The sequence below is a fragment of the Ambystoma mexicanum genome, chromosome 7q (genome assembly GCF_040938575.1).
Source record: "Ambystoma mexicanum isolate Mex_15411 chromosome 7q, UKY_AmexF1_1, whole genome shotgun sequence".
NCBI lineage: Eukaryota > Metazoa > Chordata > Amphibia > Caudata > Ambystomatidae > Ambystoma > Ambystoma mexicanum.
In genome coordinates, this window is record NC_090941.1 from 567457559 (window position 1) to 567482908 (window position 25350).

Consider the following 25350-nt stretch of genomic DNA (forward strand, 5'->3'; position numbering starts at 1 on the left):
TTAAAGACAATGCAGTGAGAGAACTGATGTTTAGGTGTGCTGGTGGCAGCGAGTCGGTATGGAGAGGGCAAGTGGCTGGCTAGGTTGCTTGCTCGTTTGGTCAAGCAGGCAAATGGGGGTGTTGTATCCCGTTGGTCAGAAATGAGTCTGGTGCCTTGGTACATACATTGTCAGAGGTTAATAACGTTTTTGAAACATTCTATTCGAGGCTGTACACAAAGACATGTGCTCGGAGACTGACATGGATATGTTTCTGGAAGGGCTCCCACTTGCATGCGTGTGAACTGAGGTTAGTGCTCAATTAGATCTCCCGAGAAGAAATAGCTTGGGCCATTAATGCTATACCTACTGGGGAGACCCCTGACCCCTGACGGTCTCATGCCCGAGTTTCATAAACATTTGAAAGTCTGACCTAGTGCCTTATCTTCATAGTTTGTGGGTGGAAGCCCTTGAGTCCCACAGGTTTCCCAGTACTATGAGGGAGGCTGTGATTATGGTGTTATTGAAGCCTAAAAAAACATCCGACCCCTGCGGTTCTTAACGACCCCCTTCTCTGATAAATTCAGATGTTAAAATCTCTGCGAACATTTTAGCCTCTTGACTATCTCCTTATATGCCCCATATTATACATCCTGATCAGTCGGACTATACCTGGACGCGCCAATGGACTTAACCAGCGCCGACTCTTTAACATTCTGGCTCAAATAGATCTGTGTGCTCAGGCTGTGGCAGCCACGCATGATATACAGAAGGCATTCGACTCTGTTTTGTAGCACTTCATGTATGCTGTATAATGTGGTTTCGGCCCTGGCTTTATATCATATGTGCGGCTGATCGACACCTCCCCATTTGCAAAGGTTAATACCAACGGGTTGCTGTCGGCCCCAATTCACATAGCCTGGGGCACACATCAGGGGTGTCCCCTGTCACATCTTCTATTTGCCATAGCTATTGAGCCACTGGCAGACCTGATCAAGCACAGACACAGGCACAGGGGCATTTGGATAGCCGGTGAGCCGGAAATGATCTCTCTATATGCAGACTATGCAATAGTATATATAAGGGATCCGCAGACCCACTTACACCCCATTATGTGAGACATTGTTGCCTTTGGGGAATTTTCTGGTCTTCAGGTGAACTGCAGTAAATCAGAGCTTTTCCCTCTCACTGATACCACGACTGAACCCCGGGAACTACATGGTTTCACGTGGGCTCAATCTGCAGTGCGGTATTTGGGGGTCACGATCGCTCGGCATCACACTACTCTATATGATTCTAACTATGCTAAATACCTGGCGCACCTTCCGCTTAAGCTTATGACATGGGCACAGTTGCCACTGACCATCGCGGATAAAATTGCTTTGCTTAAAATGACAGTACTCCCCAAGATCCTTTATTTTTTTCAAAATATCCCTCTGTGGCCTGGCATGAAATTCCTCAGAGAACTAGCAGCTGCTATCAATGCCTTTGTGTGGCACTCAGGTGCAGTGCGCCACAAATGGATACCTTGGCCATGCCGTATACGCAGGCAGGGTTCGCTGCACTCGATTTCCAGCTACATTGGCTGGCAGTGCAAGCGCAGTATGCAGCTTTTTGATTTACAGGGGGAGCAACCATTCCGCATGTCAAGCTCGAAAAAACGCTCAGCGGGCAAGTGAGATATTAGATCTTTAGTGGTGCCCCCAGTGTTGGCAGATCCTTGCCCCTTTGATCCTGCAGCGTCACTTCTCTGGCTTGGTGCACATTGTGGAGGCTGTTGGGAATCGCTCATCCCTACCAGGTCAATTGTCCCCTGTGGAACGGTGATCTGCCATTTCCTGGGGTGGATGTGGTCACTGAGCGGTGCTGGCTCAAACCAGATTTAGCATGCTGGGGAATACGTTTCTGAACGGGAACTTTATCCCCGCTGTTGACATCCCTACACTCACGCAATACAAATCCACATACTGGCTTCAATGTATTGGTGTCCACACAGTCTTTAGGAGCCAATGGGAGAGCTTCCCAGTGGAGCCTGAGAATGGCCCCTTACTAGGGTATATTATGGAAGCTTATGGCTCCCGGGGTACAGTTTCTTCTCTATATCGGCTAATACAAGAATTAATACCGAGTTACGATCTAAGTGGGCAAAGTACATGAATCTCGAGATTACAGATGATACCTGGAGGGACATGTGTGCACAAACTCGAGAGGTCTCCTTTAACTCCCGATTTTGCTTGATACAGTTCAAAGTCCTCCACAGATGCCATTATTCGCCAGCGAGGCTGAAACTGTTTTTCCAATCAACTGCAGCTGTGTACTTCCACATGGTGTGCAGCTGTCCCATGCTAGATGATTACTGGAAAGATGCCTGCACTATCCTCACTGACATGACTGGTGTCGGATTAGACGCCAACCCTATGCAATGCCTCTCATGTTTTTGAAGACTGTGGGGGAGAGGGCAGTAACTGGTGAATTTATATTTGTTGCTTGATATGAGATGTTGGTTACTGCACTGGTCAAAGCCCACTGCACCATCAACTGACCAATGGCTGAAGACTGTTGCTTGGGCTAGTGACACCAAAGAGCAATCGGTCGCTATGCAGCCACCGTTGAACTGTCCGAAAAACATATGGCTGCCCTTCAGGGCTCATGACAGCACTTGCGGCGACACCTTATCAGACTAAATGTGCCCAACGAAGCCCCGTGCCATATTACCATCGCACTCTTCATTGTGGTTCCCCCTTTACTCATGTACGTGGCTGTCCCGATCATTCATTGTCATCGCCTCGAAAGCAATGCCTATGTATATATGTGTCTGTACACTCACTGCTAATTTGCATGTTTTAGTTTTGCAAGTGAATATTGTAATGCTCTGAATCAAGTGCTTCAATAAACAAAGTTTAAAAAAAATAAAAAGAAATACAATGCTGATTTTTTAGTCTAGTAGTTGTTCCTTGTGGTGGAATCCCCTCCATCCTTCTGAAATATAGTTTAGTTAAATCATATTGTATGTGTCACCCTCTCCATGACTCTGAAACTACACTATGTAGTTCACCACATTTCACTTGGGAGTGGGTCTGGTCGTAGCTAAATTTTTATGATACACTTACTGAATGCTGCAGTCGCTATCCTCAATGGGTACTTGTCATGAGGCGGGTCAGTTTCCCTTGACTGGAAGACAAATATTGGGTAACATATTCCAAAAGGGAAGAAGTGTCCTGATGGCAATCAAGAAGCCGCTCCTGGCCTAAATACGTAAACTCAGGTATCCCAGACATTCCGGTATAGCGATCAAGAAGGTATTGTATTGGTCTCCTAAGGGGCTAGAGGTTGTCACCAATGTAGTAGCCCAAGCCAAGGTGCTACCAGACAGGTGATTAATGATAAAGCCCATCTTAGCAATGGCTGTGGTAAAGAACAAAGGTTTAAACGTGAAATGAATTAAACAGGCATTAAGGAACACATTTAATTTCTTCGGGTCACCTGTATATTTCCCACTAGAGAGCTCCCCCAGGGGGCATCAAGTGCATGTCTCCAGGGTGTTGATTATTTTCCTCAAAATCACGTTCTCTTGTCCAAGTGCATGAACATCTGCTGTGAGGTTCTTTATGGCTTGGCTCCCATGAGCTGGTCCTCTTCAGCACTCATTGGGAAGCTTGTGTTTAAATTGGATGGCACATTATTCTTTCAATAGCGGGACTTACTGGCAGTTGGTTTTTGCAAAACTCAATCGTCCGTCTCAGGAAGCCACACTGTCTGACGAGACGCCAGACAGGTGACCCCCAAAAACAAGGACCTGACTCAGGGATAACCCCTGAAGGTGGAAAAAACAGCATCAGAATGTAGAACTGAAGGCAGGGGATAACAGAAAGTAGAAACCACTAGGAATTCTGGAGGCAGTCAGAGACAGAGGGAAATGAACTGCAGACTGCCTGGAGCTAGGAGGAATGGCCAGGCAGATACTTGCAGCAGCCGAAGTGCACAAAGTAGCTGAAGACAATGCCGAAAGCGGGGGCCGAGGGAAGGAAGGAAAGGAGGCAAATAAGGGTCACAGGAAGGTCCTAAAATGGCAATAGCCCAAGGAGGACAGAACAACCTAAAGTATGTAAGAATCCAAGGGAGGGGGGGTCCATATGCAACAAGACAGACTGCAAGGAGCAACCGATGTGCTGATCTAGCCTCTGGTTCGTGCAAAGTGACGTCCCAACTGACCGGGGCACCATCTTAGAAATGGGCTCCCGTAACTCACGCACTGCGCGTCTTGAAGGTTATAGTGGCTCTGGAAACACCGAACACATGGTGAGTGCTGGGTGCCAGCGGCCATACAAGCACTGCTGGGCCATGACAGAAGTTGAAATATGGAATGGTTCTCCCACAGTAGTCCTCCACCAGGAAGTTCCAAACCCAGAACTTGACCGCTAGACCCGATACATGCTGATCTCCCCCAACCCCTGGGGAGTAGGGGGTTGCTGTCACTGTATAACAGAGGTTTGCTGACATTATGTGCCACAGTCGAGTAGATTTGCCCAGGAGTCAAACGGGCAGTGGACCAGGTGAGTGAAGTGGTCGACCAAGGGAAAATAAAGGTGGGCTAGAGAAAAAGTGATGTGGGCCAAATGGCAGTCCCAAGCTACAACTTACTTATTATGTCAAACAATGGCAAAACATGGTGGCTTGTGCTTTAGTGCAGAAGGGGTGTGACACAGCATTTCAAGCTGGACTACCCCTTTTGAGATGAATCCAAGCTTCTTTTGTAAATGGTCTTTTCTTTTCTATAATGGCACAGCAAGGTAAGAATGATGAAATGAAAAACTGCTCAAAGCAATTGCAAGTGGTTATGATTAATACAACACGTTTCCCTTCATCACTTTCCAGTGATACAATGTTACCTTGCATAGAGAAGTTATGTCCATGCATGGGTCCAGAGAGGTTGCTGTGCCTAGAGTCCCAAGCTACAAATCACTTGTGAAGGCAACGAGGCTGGAACATATCTGAGGTTTCCTTGTGGTCTGTGCAGAAGGGATTTGACTTAGGAGTTTGTTCGGGCCTACCCCTTTTTGGGCAGGACTAAGCATGAATTTCACACCAGGCGGAAAGGCGATGGAATGGAAGGAGACATTACTTACGGTAATGTTCCTTGTATGGATTCTTCTCCTTCAGATTCCTCATCAGATAGATATCCCTTCCAGCCTCAGCTGCTTGGAAAACCTTTCAACAGGGGGAGTAGTGCACCTCCGACTCGGACGTCGATCCAACTTGACTCGATGCGCAGGTCATTGACTCTGGATGTGACGTCGGTCGTCGTAAATATACAACGTCACTATGCCCCCGTACCTCAATTTTCCACCCTTTCTTCCCCCTCCACCCCAAGCTCAGCTGCTGCGGCCGAGGAAGATTGTACAACTGGCAGAAATAGCCACAACTCTAAAATAAAAACAAAAAATAATGTAACATGAGCTTTTTTTTCAGGATGAGAAATGGGGCTCTAAGAAGTTGCAGAAGGTCACAAGCACATAAGAAAGGCCTAAATAAGAGATAGCTCAGCTCCTCTCTTCCCAAAAGAAGGCCAGACATCAACGAGTAGAGGCATTTTCATAGCGGGGCTGGATGAGAGGGTTATAAGGAATATGTGGGAGAAGAACCCATAGAAAGAAAATTACCGGTAAGTAATTTCTCCTTCAATGGATTGCATCCTCCCGCAGATTTCTCATCATATAGACTCCCAAAGCAGTATAAAGTCTGGAGGCGGGATGGAAGTCCCTAACAAGGAAACTCTGTAGCACCGCTCTTCCAAAGCAGGCATCAACCCCATGCAACGTGTCAAAACAGTAAAGTTTGTTGAAGGTATGCAAAGAGGACCATGTCGCTGCCTGGCAGATCTCGTTTGCCGGTACGCCCCTGTGAAGTCCTGACGAGGCCGCTACACCCCTAGTGGAGTGAGTCCCGATGCCTGACGGAAGCTAATTTCCTGCATGTTGGTAACACTCTGCTATACAGAGTGTAATCCACCTCAATAGGGTCTGCTTAGAAACAGACAAACCTTTTCTAGACAAGGAAAAAGCCACAAACAGCTGGTCACCTCGCCTGAACTGAGCCATTGCGGCATAGAAACCTAGGGCCCTCTTAGGATCCAACCTGTGCAACCTTTCCTCTTCCTTGGAAGGGTGAGGCAGAGGGTATAAAACAAGCAAATCTATGCCCTTGGAGATGTGGAATTCTGAAACGACCTTGGGCAAAAACCCTGGCCACCCCTTCAGCGATATCTTCTCCGTAAAGAAGCAGAGAAACGGAGGCCCGCATAATGAGGCCTGCAGCCTTTTAACCCTTCTGGCAGATGTGATTGCCACTAGAAAGGCAGTCTTCAATGTTAGCAATCTAACTGGGCAAGAATGTAAAGGCTCAAACGGAGCCGCCATAAGGAAAGTGCGAACCAAGTTAAGGTCCCAGTCTGGGACAACAAAATGAACGGGCAGAAACTTATTCAAAAGGCCCTTGAGGAATTGGGTCATTAACTGGGATCGTAAAGAAAGAACCTTGATCTGGAGGCCTTATCAAAAGAGACAAAGCCGCCAAGTACCCTTTGACTGTTGCAACCTGAAGGCCTGACGAGGCCAGTGACAGAAGAAACTCCATGTCTGTAGTGGTGGAGCAAGAGATTGGGTCAATCTGTGTTCCCTACACCATGCCTTGAATCGTCTCCACCTGTACGCATACAGCGATCTTGCTGATGGTCTGCTGCAGCCAGCAGTACCTCAAGCACCTCCCCTGAGAGGTGCCAATCATCATATCTCATCCTCTCAAGAGCCACGCATGTAGATTGAGGGACTCCAGGTCTGGGTGCAACACCTGACCTTCCGACTGGGATATGAGGTCCGGCCGATGAGGCAGCCAGTGAGGTGGGCAGATGGCCAAGTCCTAAAGTTCAGAGTACCACGTTCTCCTTGCCCAATCTGGGGCGATCAAGATCACAGTGGCTTGGAATTTCCTCAACCTTCTGAGAACCCACAGAATGAAAGGGATTGGGGGGAAGGCATAGTGGAGGTTGAAGTCCTACTTCACCCCCCAGTGCGTCACTCGCCAGTAATTCCCTAGAGCAGAACTGCTTGCATTTCCTGTTGGATTCCATGGCAAACAGATCCACTGCTGGGGTAAACCCCTGAGCGAAAATCTCAAGAACATCCTGGCACACCTCCCACTTGTGTGAGACTGTGCTCTGCCTGCTCAGGGTGTCTACTAGCCTGTTATCCATCCCTGCCAAGACAGATATCTGGTTCACCAACAGCCAGAACTATAGTTGCATCGCCTCTCTGCAAAGGGGCAGACCCTGACCTGGGGCCAGAGAGGCCAGAAAGGTTCCCCCGCCATCATATTGTGTCTGCTGGCCCACCAAGTGAGATCGTTGGCCACCGACCCCGACACCTTGAGAACACTCTTCAGGGTGCCGCAACCTGGCCTCTGACACTAGAAAAATGCAGGAAGCTATGAGGCCTAAGAGGCAGAGGAAGGAGGCCGCCAGCAAGCTGCCGTGGCTCTGGAATGATATCACACAAAACACACGGACATGTAAGGCTTATTATTCTGCCATACTAATGTGTACCCTAGCACTTGCCCTACACGGAAGAACACCCGCTCCCTAGGTGATGTAAGGAGACCCTAGGAAGCGATGTGGCGTCGCCTATCTAAAAGGGATAGGTGAGAGGGAAACTTACCCTACCGCTACAATGGATGCCGTTCAAGGCCAGATGATATATTCTAAGGTACTTAAAACGTTAACTGTTAAAAGGCAGTACTATTCCATATGCTGCCTATCTCGGTTGATCAAGCAGTTCACGCAGGACTGCAAGTCACAATTTATTTGCCCTCCGTGAAGTATGTTCATATCACACGAGAGTCTAGTAAAAAACAATAAGTGTAGCTAAAGAACTGTCTAGTGCAAAAGTGAAAGGTAGCTCTCGCTATAGTTAATGTTCTCAGTTGTTGTCTAATTCAAAGAGCAAAATATACTATCTCGTATATCAGCAAACCCCCTATTTTCATTTAGTAGAAGGTAGCATCACGGGTCAAAAGAAGAGACTACACCAAGAGGTTCTTAATGCTCTAAGGTGGTCTGTATATTTAGTCGTTTTTCTACGGGTCTCCCTTAGTTATGAGACTTCCGAGGTAATGGTCGACCGGTTTCAATGACATTTATCTTCGCTCGTCATCTTCATCAGGACCGATTTCTTCCATCAAAGAACACGAATCTGTTGACTCATCAGAAAAGACATAGCAAATTCTATTATTCACACTTAAAAAAGTGGTAAAACGGCTGCGTATCAAGCCGCCTCATTGATGTAATTCTCCGGTCTTAGTTCTGGTATATGCATAGTGGATGGTCCCTTGGTGCTGTGGATGCTGGTTAAGGGGAATTCAGTAGTTGCTCTCAGTGTGGGGTCTCATATTTTGTTCCCAGTCTTTTCTCTATCATCTGCTTTACGCAGAGTTTTATTATTTCTCTTCCGCGGCTACTCCATGAGAGTGCAGTGAGGCTCCCACCGTGGAATCCCGCGCTGCTCGTAACGGTGTGACGAAGGCCTAAGAAGTGGAGGAAGGAGGCCGCCAGCAAGCTGGGTGGCTCTGGAATACCTTGACCATCTGTCACACACTGGTGACTCTCTCCTCGGGGATAGGGGGTAGCCTTCATCTCCCGAGTGTCCAGGATGGCTCCGATGAACTGGAGCTTTTGAGTTGGTGTTGTGTGAGACTTCTGAAGATTTACAGAGAACCCCAGCTTGTGCAGCTGCAAACAGGTGTCTTCGAGGTGAGAAGAAACTTGCTCCAACGACTTTCCCCGAATCAGTCAGTCATCCAGGTATGGGAACACATGAACTTCAGATCTCCAGAGATGCGCCACCACTACTGTCATCAGCTTAGTGAAGAAACGTGGAGCAGAGGTCAACCTAAAGGGGCGCACTTTGAATTGGTAGTGCTTGTCTCCTATGAGGAATCTCAAGTATCTCCTCTGCCTGTGATGGATGGGCACGTGGAAATATGCGTCCTGCAAGTCCAACAATACCAACCAGTCATGTGCCTGCATAGCCCGGAGAACCTCTCGGAGTGTCAGCATCTTGAATTTGTCTTTCCTAGGAACTTGTTCAAGGCCCTGAGGTCCAAAATGGGATGCAGTCCTCCTCCTTTCTAGGGTACCAGGAAATTCTGGGAATTCCAGCCCAACCCTCTCTGTTCCAGAGGTACCTCTTCCATGGCACCCTTCAACAACAGGGCTCGCATTTCATCTTGGAACTCCTGTTACGGTTGTTGGGGAGAAGGAGATCTGGGGACCTTCGCAAGAAGGGAAGACAGTACCCCACTTGGATGAGCTGCAATGCCTAGGCATCGGAGGTTATCTCCCGCTCCTGGGGTATGTGCCCGCCAATCTGCCCTCCAACCGGGGAAACATGTGGGGACAACTCAATGAGGCTTTGAGGCCAGAGCCATTCTAGCTGCTGGTGTCAACTGGACCCTAGATGTTCCCTTGCCCCTTCTGGAGCACGGGAAACGTCTTTGCCCTTGCCTGAATTGTGGGTGCTGCGTCTTTCTCCCAAAAGGGACAAACCGTCGAAATACTCTTCCCCGAGTGGAGAAGCTAAAAGGTAGATTTCGTTGGTTGTTGGACAGTCAGACTCAGCGACTTTGCAGCTAATTTGGAGTCTTTTAACTTCTCCAAGGACTCATTGGCCCTAGGGCCGAATAGATGCTCAGCATCAGGAAATATCAAGCAACTTGGCTTGAACATTGAGGGAAAACCCTGAATTGTTCAGGTAAGCCTGCCTGTGTGACTGTAGCCGACCCCACAGCTCTGCCCAGACAATCCGCAGCGTCCATGCCCGATAGGCTACCTCCTTGCCATCCTCCTCTAAGCACAGAAACCCTTCCTACATTTCCCCTTCTGGGATTTGCTCTGCTGTTTCTTGAATCAACCCCCACAGGCTGTGCGTATACTTGGCAAAGGCGCACAAAGCATTTATTGCCTTGAGAGCCAGGCTATTAAAAGAAAATACTTTTTTTGCTAATACGACGTATTTTTTCAACTCCCAGTCGGTAGGTAAGTTGGAGGGTCATTGCCAAATGGAGGCAATAGGGTCTGAACTAGCTACATTGAACGGCAAAGCTTTTTCAGTGAGAGGACCTCTGTCAAGAATATTGGTGAGCTCATAGGCTGACAGTGGCTTAGCAGGGGCGCGCAAGCCCAGGGCATCCACTACTCTCTCCACTGTCTCCAGATACTGGGCATTCGCATGGCTATATGGATGGGCCTGCTGCATGTCCAAGTAGCGGTGGGTGTCCAAGCCACTTGTCTTCTAGGCCCTCAGCCAAGTCAACAAGGTTGTTGTGATTGGTGAAAAAGTCGCTGCCTGACCCTCCTGGTGCCGGTTGAGTCGAGATCCTGGTCCTGTTCTCCAAAAATGGAGGTCACTGTGTCAAAAAACGCTGTTCTCATCTCAGGGAGATAGGACTTCTCGAACATCGGTGCAGAGCTCGTCCTGGACGACGATGGTATCGGGGCCATCGCACCAAGTGCAGTTTCGATGTAACGGTTGACTTGGCGACAGGGCGATGTCAGGCCCAAAAGCGCCGAATTGGACTCGGCTTCCTTGGCGCCATTAGCATCGGCGCAACTGGGGCCTTCCTGGCTATCTGCTTGGAGGGCTCTGTACCCGCAGTAGCCTCTTTAATCATTTGAAATATTTGCTCCTTAAATCCTTCCCATTTGGCTCTGAATGTGCCGCAGCCAGATTTGGACCTACCTGGCTCGTCGGGTGTGTCTGAGTCATGCCTGCAAGGCTTCTTCTTGTGAGAAGAGGATGACGACGAATGGCTCCTGGAGTGTGACCTCTTTTTAGCCTTCCTGCAGCGCTGGTCATCTTTCTCCAAAGCGGGGCCCTGCGTCTACTGTTCAGACGACTGAGTGGTCGATTGAGCTGGTGACTTCTATGGGGGGTGCCCCAACTTTAGTTTTGCTGCCCTCTCCCATAGCAATTTCGGGTTCATCTGCTGGCACGATCCGCAGTCTTCGGTGACGTGATCTGTGCCGGGGCACCACACGCAGATACCATGTGGGTCGGTCAGAGACATTTTAGCATTGCAGTCGGCACACCTCTTAAATCCCAACGGCTTGGGAGTGGAGATTTATTCAAAAATGTCGAATTCAACAATTTTTTGGAAATAAAATAAAGTAAGTAGTCTCTCATGAGAGTCGCTCCTCGAGCAGTGTGCAGAGCGCGTGGAAAAAAGGAACTGAGGTACAGGGGCATAGTGACATAGTATATATACAACGACCGACATCACATCCAGAGTCAACGACCGCTGCATTGAGTCAAGATGGTTCAATGGCTGAGTCTAGGTGCACTACGCCCCCTGTTGAAAAGTTATCTGGCCAGCTGGCCCTGAAAGGAATATCTATCTGATGCAGAATCTGCAGAAGACTGCAATCCACAATTGCTAATGTTGTAAATCAGAAGTGGGATAAGGGAGTGGGCTATAGGATTGGAGATTTGGGTAAGGCAGTGAAGATTTGGCCAGTGGAGAGGTGGACCTGGACAATGTGGACTACAGGAGAGTTGGGTCATGGGAGTGGAGGGGAGGGTCCAAAGAATACAGAGTTGGGTCATAGGATTGGAGAGGTGGTCCAGCAGTGTTGAGATGGGGTCAGAGGGATGGAGTTATATGCCAGAGCAGAAGTAGGCCATGAAAGAAGAGTGGTGCACCAAGGAATTGGATCAGCTGAGTGAGGGGTGGACCAAAGGGGTAGAGATGTGGACAAAGGAAAGGTAGAGGTGAATCAATGGATTGCAGATGTGGGTTGGAGAGAAGAGTTATGGGCCACAGCTGAGAAATTACTCAGGTGATTGGAGAATTTTATATTATGTGAAATTACGCAATGATATTGGCTCATATAATATGTTTTTGTCATTTGCTTATCTCTTGGCACTTTGGGGTCTAGTGTTAAGGCATAAAAATACATATATATATATATATTACATGGCCACGCTAGTGGCCATGTAGTTATGGTTAAGTTGGTGTTTCCATAGGAAGAGGACTTTTTAGGCGGCTTATAACTTTGCTCCCCCTGGACGAATCCTCACCTTTGCAAAAAAGTATATGGCCCACTCTGAATTTTTTTGCAAAGTTTGGTGAGGATTCGTCCAGGGGGGGCAAAGTTATAGGGGGGGTCCCAAAACGTTTTTTTTTTATCCCATCGACTGAATGGGAAAAATGTTTTGCTTGCGCCTACAGCCCAAACCGCTGAACGGATTTTCACCAAATTTGGACCAGGAGCAGCGGCTTGGTCCCGAAAGCGTGCTTTTGCAAATTTGGTGAAAATCCGTCCAGTAGTTTTATTTTAAATGACCAAAAAGTAGGTCCGAAAAAATTTGTGATATCTGTGTTCGCTTCGCGGACACACTTCCCTGTTCGCTCCGCGGACAGGACGGTGATTGGGCAAGCAGCTTGCGTTATGTCCGCAGACATCTGACGTGCTTTTCTATTGGCTGCCGTGAAGCGTGCAGTGCATCTATTTTCAGAGACGCCCGCCATCTTTGTTTATTGGCGCGGGATCTGCTGCCTGCACAGTGTAGATGTGGGCTGCATCGGCCACGAAAAGGCGGTGAGGCACAGGCCCTCGTGTCTCTCTCTTGTTCCCCCGACGCCCCCCGCTCATGGCCCGTGTCTCCCATGTTCCCCCCCCTCGCTGATTCTCTGTGTGTTCCTCCCACCCCCCGGCTCATGCTCCGTTTCTCTTTCCCGTTCCTCCCGCTCATGTCTCGTGTCTCCCTCCTCCCCCCCTACCCGCCACTCATGCCCCGTGTGACTCCCTACTGTTCCCCCCACCCCCCGTTCATGCCCCGTGTGTCTCCCTCCTTTTCCCCCACCCCCCGCTCATGCCCGGTGTGTCTCTCCCCTTCCCCCACCCCCTGCTCATGCCCCGTGTGTCTCTCCCCTTCCCCCCACCCCCTGCACATACCCCATGTCTCCCTACTGTTCCCCCCACCCCCCGCTCATGCCCCGTGTCTCTCTCCCCTTCCCCCCACCCCCGTTCATGCCCCGTGTGTGTCTCTCCCCTTCCCCCCCACCCCCCGCTCATGCCCTGTGTGTCTCACCCCTTCCCCCCACACCCCGCTCATGCCCCGTGTGTCTCTCCCCTTCCCCCCACCCCCCGCTCATACCCCGTGTCTCCCTACTGTTCCCCCACCCCCGCTCATGTCCGTGTGTCTCTCCCCTTCCCTCACCCCCCGCTCATGCCCCGTGTGTCTCACCCCTTCCCCCCCACCCCCCGCTCATGCCCCGTGTGTCTCTCCCCTTCCCCCCACCACCCGCTCATACCCCGTGTCTCCCTACTGTTCCCCCTACCCCCCGCTCATGCCCCTTGTCTCTCTCCCCTTCCCCCCGACCCCCCTCTCATGCCCCGTGTGTCTCTCCCCTTCCCCCCCACCCCTGCTCATGCCCCGTCTCCCTCCTTTCCCCCACCCCCCAGCTCATGCCCCGTGTGTCTATCCCCTCCCCCACCCCCGCTAATGCCCTGTGTCTCTCCCCTTCTCCCCGACCCCCCGCTCTTGGCCCGTGTGTCTCTCCCCTTCCCCCCACCCCCCGCTCATGCCCCGTGTGTCTCTCCCCTTCCCCCCCACCCCCCGCTCATGCCCCGTGTGTCTCTCCCCTTCCCCCCACCCCCTGCTCATGCCCCGTGTGTCTATCCCCTTCCCCCCACCCCCCGCTCATGCCCCGTCTGTATCTCTCTCCCCACCCCCTGGCTCATGCCCTGTGTCTCTCTCCCCTTCCCCCCACCCCCCGCTCATGCCCCATGTCTCTCTCCCCTTCCCCCCCACGCCGCGCTCATTCCCCGTGCATCTCTCCCCTTCCCCCACCCCCCTGCTCATTCCCTGTGTGTCTCTCCCCTTCCCCCCACCCCCCGCTCATTCCCCGTGGTCTCTCCCCTTCCCCCCACCCCCGCTCATGCCCCGTGTCTCCCTACTGTTCCCCCCTCCCCCCACTCATGCCCCGTGTCTCTCTCCCCTTCCCCCCACCCCCCGCTCGTGCCCCGTGTGTCTCTCCCCTTCCCCCACCCCCTGCTCATGGCTCGTGTGTCTATCCCCTTCCCCCCACCCCCGCTCATGCCCCGTGTCTCTCTCCTTCCCCCCACCCCCTGCTCATGCCCCGTGTCTCCCTCCTTTCCCCCACCCCGCTCATGCCCGGTGTGTCTCTCCCCTCCCCCCACCCCCCGCTCATGCCCCGTGTGTCTCTCCCCTTCCCCCCACCCCCGCTCATGCCCCGTGTCTCCCTACTGTTCCCACTACCCGTTCATGCCCCGTGTGTCTCTCCCCTTCCACCCACCCCCGCTCATGTCCCGTGTCTCCCTACTGTTCCCCCCACCCCCCGCTCATGCCCTGTGTCTCTCTCCACTTCCCCTCCACCCCCCGCTCATGCCCCGTGTCTCCCCGGTTCCCCCCCACCCCCTGCTCATGACCTCTCTCCCGTTACCCCCGACCCCCGCTCATGCCCCGTGTCTCCCTTGTGTTACCCCCACACCCGCTCATGCCCCGTGTCTCCCTTGTGTTACCCCCCACCCCCCGCTCATGCCCCGTGTCTCCCTTGTGTTACCCCCCCACCCCCCGCTCATGCCCTGTGTCTCTGTGTTAACCCCCCACCCCCGCTCATGCCCCGTCTCTCCCTTGTGTTACCCCCCACCCATGCCCTGTCTCCCATGTTACCCCCCACCCCCCGCTCATGCCCCATGTCTCCCTTGTGTTACCCTCCCGCTCATGCCCTGTGTCTCTCCCCTCCCTCCCACCCCCCGCTCATGCCCCGTGTGTCTCTCCCCTCACCCCCACCCCCGCTCATGCCCCATGTGTCTCTCACCTCCCCTCACCCCCTGCTCATGCCCCGTGTGTCTCTCCCCTTCCCCCCCACCCCCACCCCCCACTCATGCCCGTGTCTCTCTCCCCTTTCCCCCACCCCCCGCTCATGCACGTGTCTCTCTCCCTTTCCCCCCACCCCCTGCTCATGCCCCGTGTCTCTCTCCCCTTCCCCCACCCCCCGCTCATGCCCCGTGTCTCTCTCCCCTTCCCCCCACCCCCGCTCATGCCCTGTGTCTCTCTCCCCTTCCCCCCCACCCCCCGCTCATACCCCGTGTGTCTCTCCCCTCCCCCCTCACCCCCGCTCATGCCTCTTGTCTCCCTACTGTTCCCCCCACCCCCCACTCATGCCCCGTGTCTCTCTCCCCTTCCCCCCCACCCCCGCTCATGCCCCGTGTGTCTCTCCCCTTCCCCCCACCCCCTGCTCATGGCCCGTGTGTCTATCCCCTTCCCCCCACCCCCGCTCATGCCCCGTGTCTCTCCCCTCCCCCCCACCCCCGCTCATGCCCCGTGTCTCCCTCCTTTCCCCCCACCCCCTGCTCATGCCCCGTGTGTCTCTCCCCTCCCCCCCACCCCCGCTCATGCCCCGTGTCTCCCTACTGTTCCCCCCACCCCCCGCTCATGCCCCGTGTGTCTCTCCCCTTCAACCCACCCCTGCTCATGTCCCGTGTCTCCCTACTGTTCCCCCCACCCCCCGCTCATGCCCTGTGTCTCGCTCCACTTCCCCCCCACCCCCCCGCTCATGGCCCGTGTCTCCCTTGTGTTACCCCCACCCCCAGCTCATGCCCCGTGTCTCCCTTGTGTTACCCCCCACCCCCCGCTCATGCCCCGTGTCTCCCTTGTGTTACCCCCACCCCCCGCTCATGCCCTGTGTCTCCGTGTCAACCCCCCACCCCCGCTAATGCCGCCCCGTCTCTCCCTTGTGTTACACCCCACCCATGCCCTGTCTCCCATGTTACCCCCCACCCCCCGCTCATGCCCCATGTCTCCCTTGTGTTACCCCCCCACCCCCCTGCTCATGCCCTGTGTCTCTCCCCTCCCCCCCACCCCCCGCTCATGCCCTGTGTGTCTCTCACCTCCCCCCACCCCCTGCTCATGCCCCGTGTGTTTCTCCCCTTCCCCCCCACCCCCCACTCATGCCTGTGTCTCTCTCCCCTTCCCCCCCACCCCCCGCTCATGCACGTGTCTCTCTCCCCTTCCACCCCACCCCCCACTCATGCCCCGCATCTCTCTCCCCTTCCAACCACCCCCCGCTCATGCCCGGTGTCTCTCTCCCCTTCCCCCCACCCCCCGCTCATGCCCTGTGTCTCCCTACTGTTCCCCCCCACCCCCCGCTCATGCCCCGTGTCTCTCTCCCCTTCCCCTCACCCCCGGCTCATGCCCCGTGTGTCTCTCCCCTTCCCCCCCACCCCCACCCCCCACTCATGCCCGTGTCTCTCTCCCCTTTCCCCCACCCCCCGCTCATGCACGTGTCTCTCTCCCTTTCCCCCCACCCCCTGCTCATGCCCCGTGTCTCTCTCCCCTTCCCCCACCCCCCGCTCATGCCCCGTGTCTCTCTCCCCTTCCCCCCACCCCCGCTCATGCCCTGTGTCTCTCTCCCCTTCCCCCCCACCCCCCGCTCATACCCCGTGTGTCTCTCCCCTCCCCCCTCACCCCCGCTCATGCCTCTTGTCTCCCTACTGTTCCCCCCACCCCCCACTCATGCCCCGTGTCTCTCTCCCCTTCCCCCCCACCCCCGCTCATGCCCCGTGTGTCTCTCCCCTTCCCCCCACCCCCTGCTCATGGCCCGTGTGTCTATCCCCTTCCCCCCACCCCCGCTCATGCCCCGTGTCTCTCCCCTCCCCCCCACCCCCGCTCATGCCCCGTGTCTCCCTCCTTTCCCCCCACCCCCTGCTCATGCCCCGTGTGTCTCTCCCCTCCCCCCCACCCCCGCTCATGCCCCGTGTCTCCCTACTGTTCCCCCCACCCCCCGCTCATGCCCCGTGTGTCTCTCCCCTTCAACCCACCCCTGCTCATGTCCCGTGTCTCCCTACTGTTCCCCCCACCCCCCGCTCATGCCCTGTGTCTCGCTCCACTTCCCCCCCACCCCCCCGCTCATGGCCCGTGTCTCCCTTGTGTTACCCCCACCCCCAGCTCATGCCCCGTGTCTCCCTTGTGTTACCCCCCACCCCCCGCTCATGCCCCGTGTCTCCCTTGTGTTACCCCCACCCCCCGCTCATGCCCTGTGTCTCCGTGTCAACCCCCCACCCCCGCTAATGCCGCCCCGTCTCTCCCTTGTGTTACACCCCACCCATGCCCTGTCTCCCATGTTACCCCCCACCCCCCGCTCATGCCCCATGTCTCCCTTGTGTTACCCCCCACCCCCCTGCTCATGCCCTGTGTCTCTCCCCTCCCCCCCACCCCCCGCTCATGCCCTGTGTGTCTCTCACCTCCCCCCACCCCCTGCTCATGCCCCGTGTGTTTCTCCCCTTCCCCCCCACCCCCCACTCATGCCTGTGTCTCTCTCCCCTTCCCCCCCACCCCCCGCTCATGCACGTGTCTCTCTCCCCTTCCACCCCACCCCCCACTCATGCCCCGCATCTCTCTCCCCTTCCAACCACCCCCCGCTCATGCCCGGTGTCTCTCTCCCCTTCCCCCCACCCCCCGCTCATGCCCTGTGTCTCCCTACTGTTCCCCCCCACCCCCCGCTCATGCCCCGTGTCTCTCTCCCCTTCCCCTCACCCCCCGCTCATGCCCCGTGTCTCTCTCCCCTTCCCCCCACCCCCGCTCATGCCCCGTGTCTCTCTGTCCCCTTCCCCCCCACCCCCCGCTCATGCCGTGTCTCCCTCCTTTCCCCCACCCCCCCGCTCATGCCCCGTGTGTCTCTCCCCTCCCCCCACCCCCGCTAATGCCCGTGCCTCTCCCCTTCACCCCCACCCCCTGCTCATGCCCCGTGTCTCTCTCCCCTTCCCCCCACCCCCACTCATGCCCCGTGTCTTTCTCCCCTTCCTCCGCACCCCCCGCTCATGCCCCGTGTGTCTCTCCCCTTCCCCCCCACCCCCGCTCATGCCCCGTGTGTCTCACCCCTTCCCCCCACCCCCCGCTCATGCCCCGTGTCTCCCTACTGTTCCCCCCACCCCCCGCTCATGCCCCGTGTCTCTCTCCCCTTCCCCCACCCCCCGCTCATGCCCCGTGTCTCTCCCCTTCCCCCCACCCCCCGCTCATGCCCTGTGTGTCGCTCCCCTTCCCCCCATCCCCCTCTCATGCCCCGTCGTGTCTCTCTTCCCTTCCCTCCCCCGCTCATGTCCCGTGTCTCCCTCCTTTCCCCCACCCCCCGCTCATGCCCTGTGTCTCCCTACTGTTCCCCCCACCCCCCCTGCTCATGCCCTGTGTCTCTCTCCCCTTCCCCTCACCCCCCGCTCATGCCCCGTGTCTCTCTCCCCTTCCCCCCACCCCCCGCTCATGCCCCGTGTCTCTCTGTCCCCTTCCCCCCCACCCCCCGCTCATGCTGTGTCTCCCTCCTTTCCCCCACCCCCCCGCTCATTCCCCGTGTGTCTCTCCCCTCCCCCCACCCCCGCTAATGCCTCTCCCCTTCACCCCCACCCCCTGCTCATGCCCCGTGTCTCTCTCCCCTTCCCCCTACCCCCACTCATGCCCCGTGTCTTTCTCCCCTTCCTCCGCACCCCCCGCTCATGCCCCGTGTGTCTCTCCCCTTCCCCCCCACCCCCGCTCATGCCCCGTGTGTCTGTCCCCTTTCCCCCACCCCCCGCTCATGCCCCGTGTGTCTCTCCCCTTCCCCCCACCCCCCGCTCATGCCCCGTGTCTCCCTACTGTTCCCCCCACCCCCCGCTCATGCCCCGTGTCTCTCTCCCCTTCCCCCCATCCCCCGCTCATGCCCCGTGTCTCTCCCCTTCCCCCCACCCCCCGCTCATGCCCTGTGTGTCTCTCCCCTTCCCCCCACCCCCCTCTCATGCCCCGTCGTGTCTCTCTTCCCTTCCCTCCCATCCCCCGCTCATGTCCCGTGTCTCCCTCCTTTCCCCCACCCCCCACTCATGCCCTGTGTCTCCCTCCTTTCCCCCCACCCCCCGCTCATGCCTCGTGTGTCTCTCCCCGACCCCCCACCCCCGGCTCATGCCCCGTGTCTCTCTCCCCTTCCCCCCACCCCCGCTCATGCCCCGTGTGTCTCTCCCCTTCCCCCCACCCCCCGCTCATGCGCCGTGTCTCCCTACTGTTCCCCCCACCCCTCCCTCATGCCCTGTCTCTCTCTCCACTTCCCCCCCACCCCCCGCTCATGCCCCGTGTCTCCCCTGTTCCCCCCCACCCCCGCTCATGACCTGTCTCCCATGTTACCCCCCAATCCCGCTCATGCCCTGTGTCTCCCTTGTGTTTCCCCCCACCCCCAGCTCATGCCCCGTGTCTCCCTTGTGTTACCCCCACCCCTGCTCATGCCCCGTGTCTCCCTTGTGTTACCCCCCACCCCCCGCTCATGCCCTGTGTATCCCTTGTGTTACCCCCACCCATGCCCTGTCTCCCCTGTTACCCCCACCCCCTCTCATGCCCGGTGTCTCCCTTGTGTTACCCCCCACCCCCGCTCATGCCCCGTGTCTCTCCCCTTCCTACCCACCCCCCGCTCATGCCCTGTGTCTCCCTCCTTTCCCCCCCACCCCCCGCTCATGAACCGTGTGTCTCTCCCCTCCCCCACCCCCCGCTCCTGCCCTGTGTGTCTCTCCCCTTCTCCCCCACCCCATGCCCGTGTCTCTCTCCGCTTCCCCCCGCTCATGCCCCGTGTCTCCCTACTGTTCCCTCCACCCCCCGCTCATGCCCCGTGTCTCTCTCCCCTTCCCCCCACCCCCTGCTCATGCCCCATGTCTCTCTCCCCTTCCCCCCACCCCCGCTCATGCCCCGTGTCTCTCTCCCCTTCCCCCCACCCCTGCTCATGCCCCGTGTGTCTCTCCCTTCCCCCCCACCCCCCGCTCATGCCCCGTGTCTCCCTACTTTTCCCTCCACCCCCCACTCCACTCATGCCCCGTGTCTCTCTCCCCTTCCCCCCCACCCCCGCTCATGCCCCGTGTGTCTTGCCCCTTCCCCCCGCTCATGCCCCGTGTCTCTCTCCTCTTCCCCCCACCCCCGCTCATCCCCCGTGTCTCTCTCCCCTTCCCCCCACCCCCCGCTCATGCCCCGTGTCTCCCTCCTTTCCCCCACCCCCGCTCATGCCCCGTGTGTCTCTTCCCTCCCACCCACCCCCCGCTAATGCCCCGTGTCTCTCCCCTCCCCCCACCCCCCGCTCATGCCCCGTGTCTCTCCCTTTCCTCCCCACCCCCGCTCATGCCCCGTGTCTCTCTCCCCTTCCCCCCCACCCCCAGTTCATGCCCCGTGTGTCTCACCCCTTCCCCCCACCCCCAGCGCATGCCCCGTGTGTCTCTCCCCTTCCTCCCACCCCCAGCGCATGCCCCGTGTGTCTCTCCCCTTCCCCCCACCCCCCGCTCATGCCCCGTGTGTCTCTCCCCTTCCCCCCAACCCCCGCTCATGCCCCGTGTCTCTCTCCACTTCTCCCCACCCCCCGCTCATGCCCCGTGTCTCCCCTGTGTTACCCCCATCCCCCGCTCATGCCCTGTGTATCCCTTGTGTTACCCCCCGCCACCAGCTCACGCCCCGTGTCTCCCTTGTGTTACCCCCCCACCCCCGCTCATGCCCCGTGTCTCCCTCGTGTTACCCCCCACCCCCCGCTCATGCCGCGTGTCTCCCTTGTGTTACCCCCCCACCCATGCCCTGTCTCCCCTGTTACCCCCCACCCCCTGCTCATGCCCCATGTCTCTCCCCTAAATCCCCCCCACCCCCTGCTCATGCCCCGTGTCTCCCTCCTCTCCCCCCAACCCCCGCTCATGCCCCGTGTCTCTCCCCCCCACCCCCGCTCATGCCCCGTGTGTCTCTCCCCTCACCCCCACCCCCGCGCCCCGCTCATGCCTGTGTCTCTCTCCTCTTCCCCCCGCGCATGCCCCGTGTCTCCCTACTGTTCCCCCCACTCATGCCCCGTGTCTCTCTCCCCTTCCCCCCACCCCCCGCTCATGTCCCATGCCTTGTGTCTCTCTCCCCTTCCCCCCACCCCCCGCTCATGCCCCATGCCCTGTGTCTCTCTCCCCTTCCCCCCACCCCCCAGCTCATGCCCCATGCCCTGTGTGTCTCTCCCCTTCCCCCCACCCCCCGCTCATGCCCCGTGTGTCTCTCCCCTTCCCCCCACCCCCCGCTCATGCCGAGTGTCTATCCCCTTCCCTCCCACCCCCCGTGCATGCCCCGTGGGTCTAACCCCTTCCCCCCGACCCCCGCTCATGCCCCGTGTGTCTCTCCCCTTCCCCCCACCCCCCGCTCATGCCCCGTGTGTCTCTCCCCTTCCCTCCACCCCCCGCTCATGCCCCATGTCTCCCTACTGTTCCCCCCACCCCCTGCTCATGCCCCGTGTCTCTCTCCCCTTCCCCCCACCCCCCGCTCATGCCCCGTGTGTCTCTCCCCTTCCCCCTCACCCCCCGCTCATGCCCCGTGTCTCTCCCCTTCCCCCCACCCCCCGCTCATGCCCTGTGACTCCCTCCTTTCCCCCCGCTCATGCCCCCTGTGTCTCCCCTGTTCCCCCCCACCCCCCGCTCATGCCCCGTGTGCCCTGTTCCCCCCACCCCCCGCTCATGACCTGTCTCCCCTGTTCCCCCCACCCCCTGCTCATGCCCCGTGTCTCCCTTGTGTTACCCCCCACCCCATGCCCGTGTCTCCCTTGTGTTACCCCCCACCCCCCGCTCATGCCCCGTGTCTCCCTTGTGTTACCCCCCACCCCCAGCTCATGCCCCGTGTCTCCCTTGTGTTACCCCCACCCCCGCTCATGCCCTGTGTCTCCCTTGTGTTACCCCCCCACCCCCCGCTCATGCCCTGTGTCTCCCTTGTGTTACCCCCCACCCCCCGCTCATGCCCTGTGTCTCCCCTGTTCCCCCCACCCCCGCTCATACCGTGTCTCTCTCCTATTCCCCCCACCCCCGCTCATGACCCGTGTCTCCCCTGTCCCCCCACCCCCCCTGCTCATGCCCCGTGTCTCCCCTGTTCCCCCCACCCTCGCTCATGCCCCGTGTCTCTCTCTAATTCCCCCCACCCCCGCTCATGCCCCATGTCTACCCTGTCCCCCCACCACCTGCTCATGCCCTGTGTCTCCCTTGTGTTCCCCCCACCCCCCGCTCATGCCCCGTGTCTCTCTCCTTCCCCCCACCCCCGCTCATGCCCCGTGTGTGCTCTAGTCCCCCACTCCCTGCTCATGCCCCGTCCCCCACCCCCGCTCATGCCCCGTGTGTGCCCTATTCCCCCACCCCCCGCTCATGCCCCTTGTGTGCCCTGTTCCCCCCACCCCCCGCTCATGCCCCGTGTGTGCCCTGTTCCCCCCACCCCCGCTCATGCCCTGTGTCTCCCTCGTGTTCCTCCCCACCCCCCCGTTCATGCCCCATGTCTCCCTCGTGTTCCTCCCCACCCCCCGCTCATACCCCGTGTCTCCCTCGTGTTCCCCCCCGCTCATGCCCCGTGTCTCCCCTGTTCCCCCCACCCACTGCTCATGCCCCCTGTCTCTCTCGTGTTCCCCCCACCAACGCTCTTGCCCCGTGTTTCCTTCCTTTTCACCCCACCCCCTGCTCATGCCCCGTTTGTGCCCTCTTCCCTCTCACCCCCCGCTCATGCCCATGTGTCTCCCCTGTTCCCTCCCCACCCCCCGCTCATGCCCCATGCCTCTCTCCCCTTCCCCCCCACACCCCGCTCATGCCCCGTGTCTCTCTCCCCTTCCCCCCACCCCCCGCACATGCCCCGTGTGTCTATCCCCTTCCCCCCCACCCCCCGCGCATGCCCCGTGGGTCTAACCCCTACCCCCCGCTCATGCCCTGTGTGTCTCTCCCCTTCCCCCCACCCCCCGCTCATGGCCCGTGTGTCTCTCCCCTTCCTCTCCAGCCCACGCTCATGCCCCGTGTGTCTCTCCCCTTCCCCCCACCCCCCGCTCATGCCCCATGTCTCCCTACTGTTCCCCCCACCCCCCTGCTCATGCCCCGTTTCTCTCTCCCCTTCCCCCCGCTCATGCCCCGTGTGTCTCTCCCCTTTCCCCCACCCCCTGCTCATGCCCCCTGTGTCTCCCCTGTTCCCCCCCACCCCCGCTCATGCCCCGTGTGCCCTGTTCCCCCCACCCCCCGCTCATGACCTGTCTCCCCTGTTCCCCCCACCCCCTGCTCATGCCCCGTGTCTCCCTTGTGTTACCCCCCACCCAATGCCCCGTGTCTCCCTTGTGTTACCTCCCCACCCCCCGCTCATGCCCCGTGTCTCCCTTGTGTTACCCCCCACCCCCAGCTCATGTCCCGTGTCTCCCTTGTGTTACCCCCACTCCCGCTCATGCCCCGTGTCTCCCTTGTGTTACCCCCACCCCCGCTCATGCCCTGTGTCTCCCTTGTGTTACTCCCCCACCCCCCGCTCATGCCCTGTGTCTCCCCTGTTACCCCCCACCCCCGCTCATGCCCCGTGTCTCCCTTGTGTTACCCCCACCCCTGCCCCGTGTCTCCCTCCTTTCCCCCCACCCCCGATCATGCCCGTGTCTCCCTTGTGTTACCCCCCACCCCCCCGCTCATGCCCTGTGTCTCCCCTGTTCCCCCCACCCCCGCTCATACCCTGTCTCTCTCTCCTATTCCCCCCACCCCCGCTCATGACCTGTGTCTCCCCTGTCCCCCCACCCCCCGCTCATGCCCTGTGTCTCTCTCCTTCCCCCCCACCCCCGCTCATGCCCCGTGTGTGCTCTAGTCCCCCACTCCCTGCTCATGCCCCATCCCCCCACCCCCGCTCATGCCCCGTGTGTGCCCTATTCCCCCACCCCCTGCTCATGCCCCTTGTGTGCCCTGTTCCCCCTACCCCCCGCTCATGCCCCGTGTGTGCCCTGTTCCCCCCACCCCCGCTCATGCCCCGTGTCTCCCTCATGTTCCTCCCCACCCCCCCGCTCATGCCCCATGTCTCCCTCGTGTTCCTCCCCACCCCCCGCTCATACCCCATGTCTCCCTCGTGTTCCCCCCGCTCATGCCCCGTGTCTCCCCTGTTCCCCCCACCCACTGCTCATGCCCCCTGTCTCTCTCGTGTTCCCCCACCAACGCTCATGCCCCGTGTTTCCTTCCTTTTCCCCCCACCCCCTGCTCATGCCCCGTTTGTGCCCTCTTCCCTCTCACCCCCCGCTCATGCCCATGTGTCTCCCCTGTTCCCTCCCCACCCCCCGCTCATGCCCTGTTGTGTTCTCTTTATACACCCCGCCTTCCCTTTCCATGGTGGCCATCTTGGTAAAATCTTTTTTATTTACCACCCGGGGTTCCCACTTTGAGGACCTAAGATGCTAGTGGTCTTCATCTATTGAAAAGGATGTTATGGTGACGTTGCACTAATGAAAACCTATAAAATTTATTAACAAAAAGAATGTGTTACAGGGACGTTATCGTTAAGTTGCTCTAATAAAAACCTATGAAATTCAATGAAAAAACTTTGTTAAAGGGACGTTATGGTTAAGTTGCGCTACTAAAAACCTATGAAATTCAGTGAAAAAACTTTGTTAAAGGGACGTTATGGTTAAGTTGCTCTACAAAAAAACCTATGAAATTCAGTGAAAAAACGTTGTCAAAGGGAAGTTATGGTTCCAAGTAAAACCGAAAAACCCTTGAAATTCGCCAGTTATGGCAAGCTAAGCAACCATAACACGCGCCACCACCGTGCACTGCTAAGAGTAACACCCAGGACATCAAAGATGACATCACAAATGTCATTGATGACATCTCTGATGACATCACATGTTTGGTTCACTCTTTTTTCTTTTGCTGACATATCTAGGCCACATGGTTTTCTTCAGTAACAGTCAGAAACTAAAAATGTTATTTTATTTGTAGACGTATCCTTCAAGTAGGTTCTTACAGTAATTCCCTTAGAGTCCAGTCACATCATACGGGAAGACACAAGCTTGAAAGACAGCAAACCTTTTTGTGCATAAAGATAATCAATAGACTTATGAGCACTTTCTGATAGTTCTGTTTTTTTTTTATGGCTGTACTTTCCCTGTATATGGTCATATTTGTATACATTGTACTCACACTACTTTCCTTAGGGTCCAATCACATCAAGTGATACATATACATAGGGTAAATAGCAGTTTTGAAACAGAGCAATTATGTATTTGCATGAAAATAATCAGTTAAGTTATGAATTGTTTCTGCTACTACTTGTGCTTTTTTTGCTAACTTCACTTTCCCTGTATATACCCATATTGGTATGTGTTCTTGTGTCTTTGTGTTTTGTCTATAGTAATGCAATTATGTAATACATGTGTGTTATTAGCTACATATTTCACAGTACACAAAAATCTATTAAGAAAGCAATTATTATTTCATTATTCAACATATTAACATTACGAATATTATACCTTCATCTTGTACGCTGCACACAATGTTATGTTTCTGTATGAGTAGCTTAGTAT

At 56.9% G+C, this 25350-nt stretch overlaps 1 protein-coding gene across 3 annotated transcripts in view; it reads right to left on the bottom strand.

Annotated features, from left to right (window-relative positions):
• NEK5 (NIMA related kinase 5) overlaps positions 1–25350 on the bottom strand; it is a 1893692-nt gene that overhangs the window by 1309454 nt on the left and 558888 nt on the right. The gene's annotated exons all lie outside the window — the stretch shown is intronic.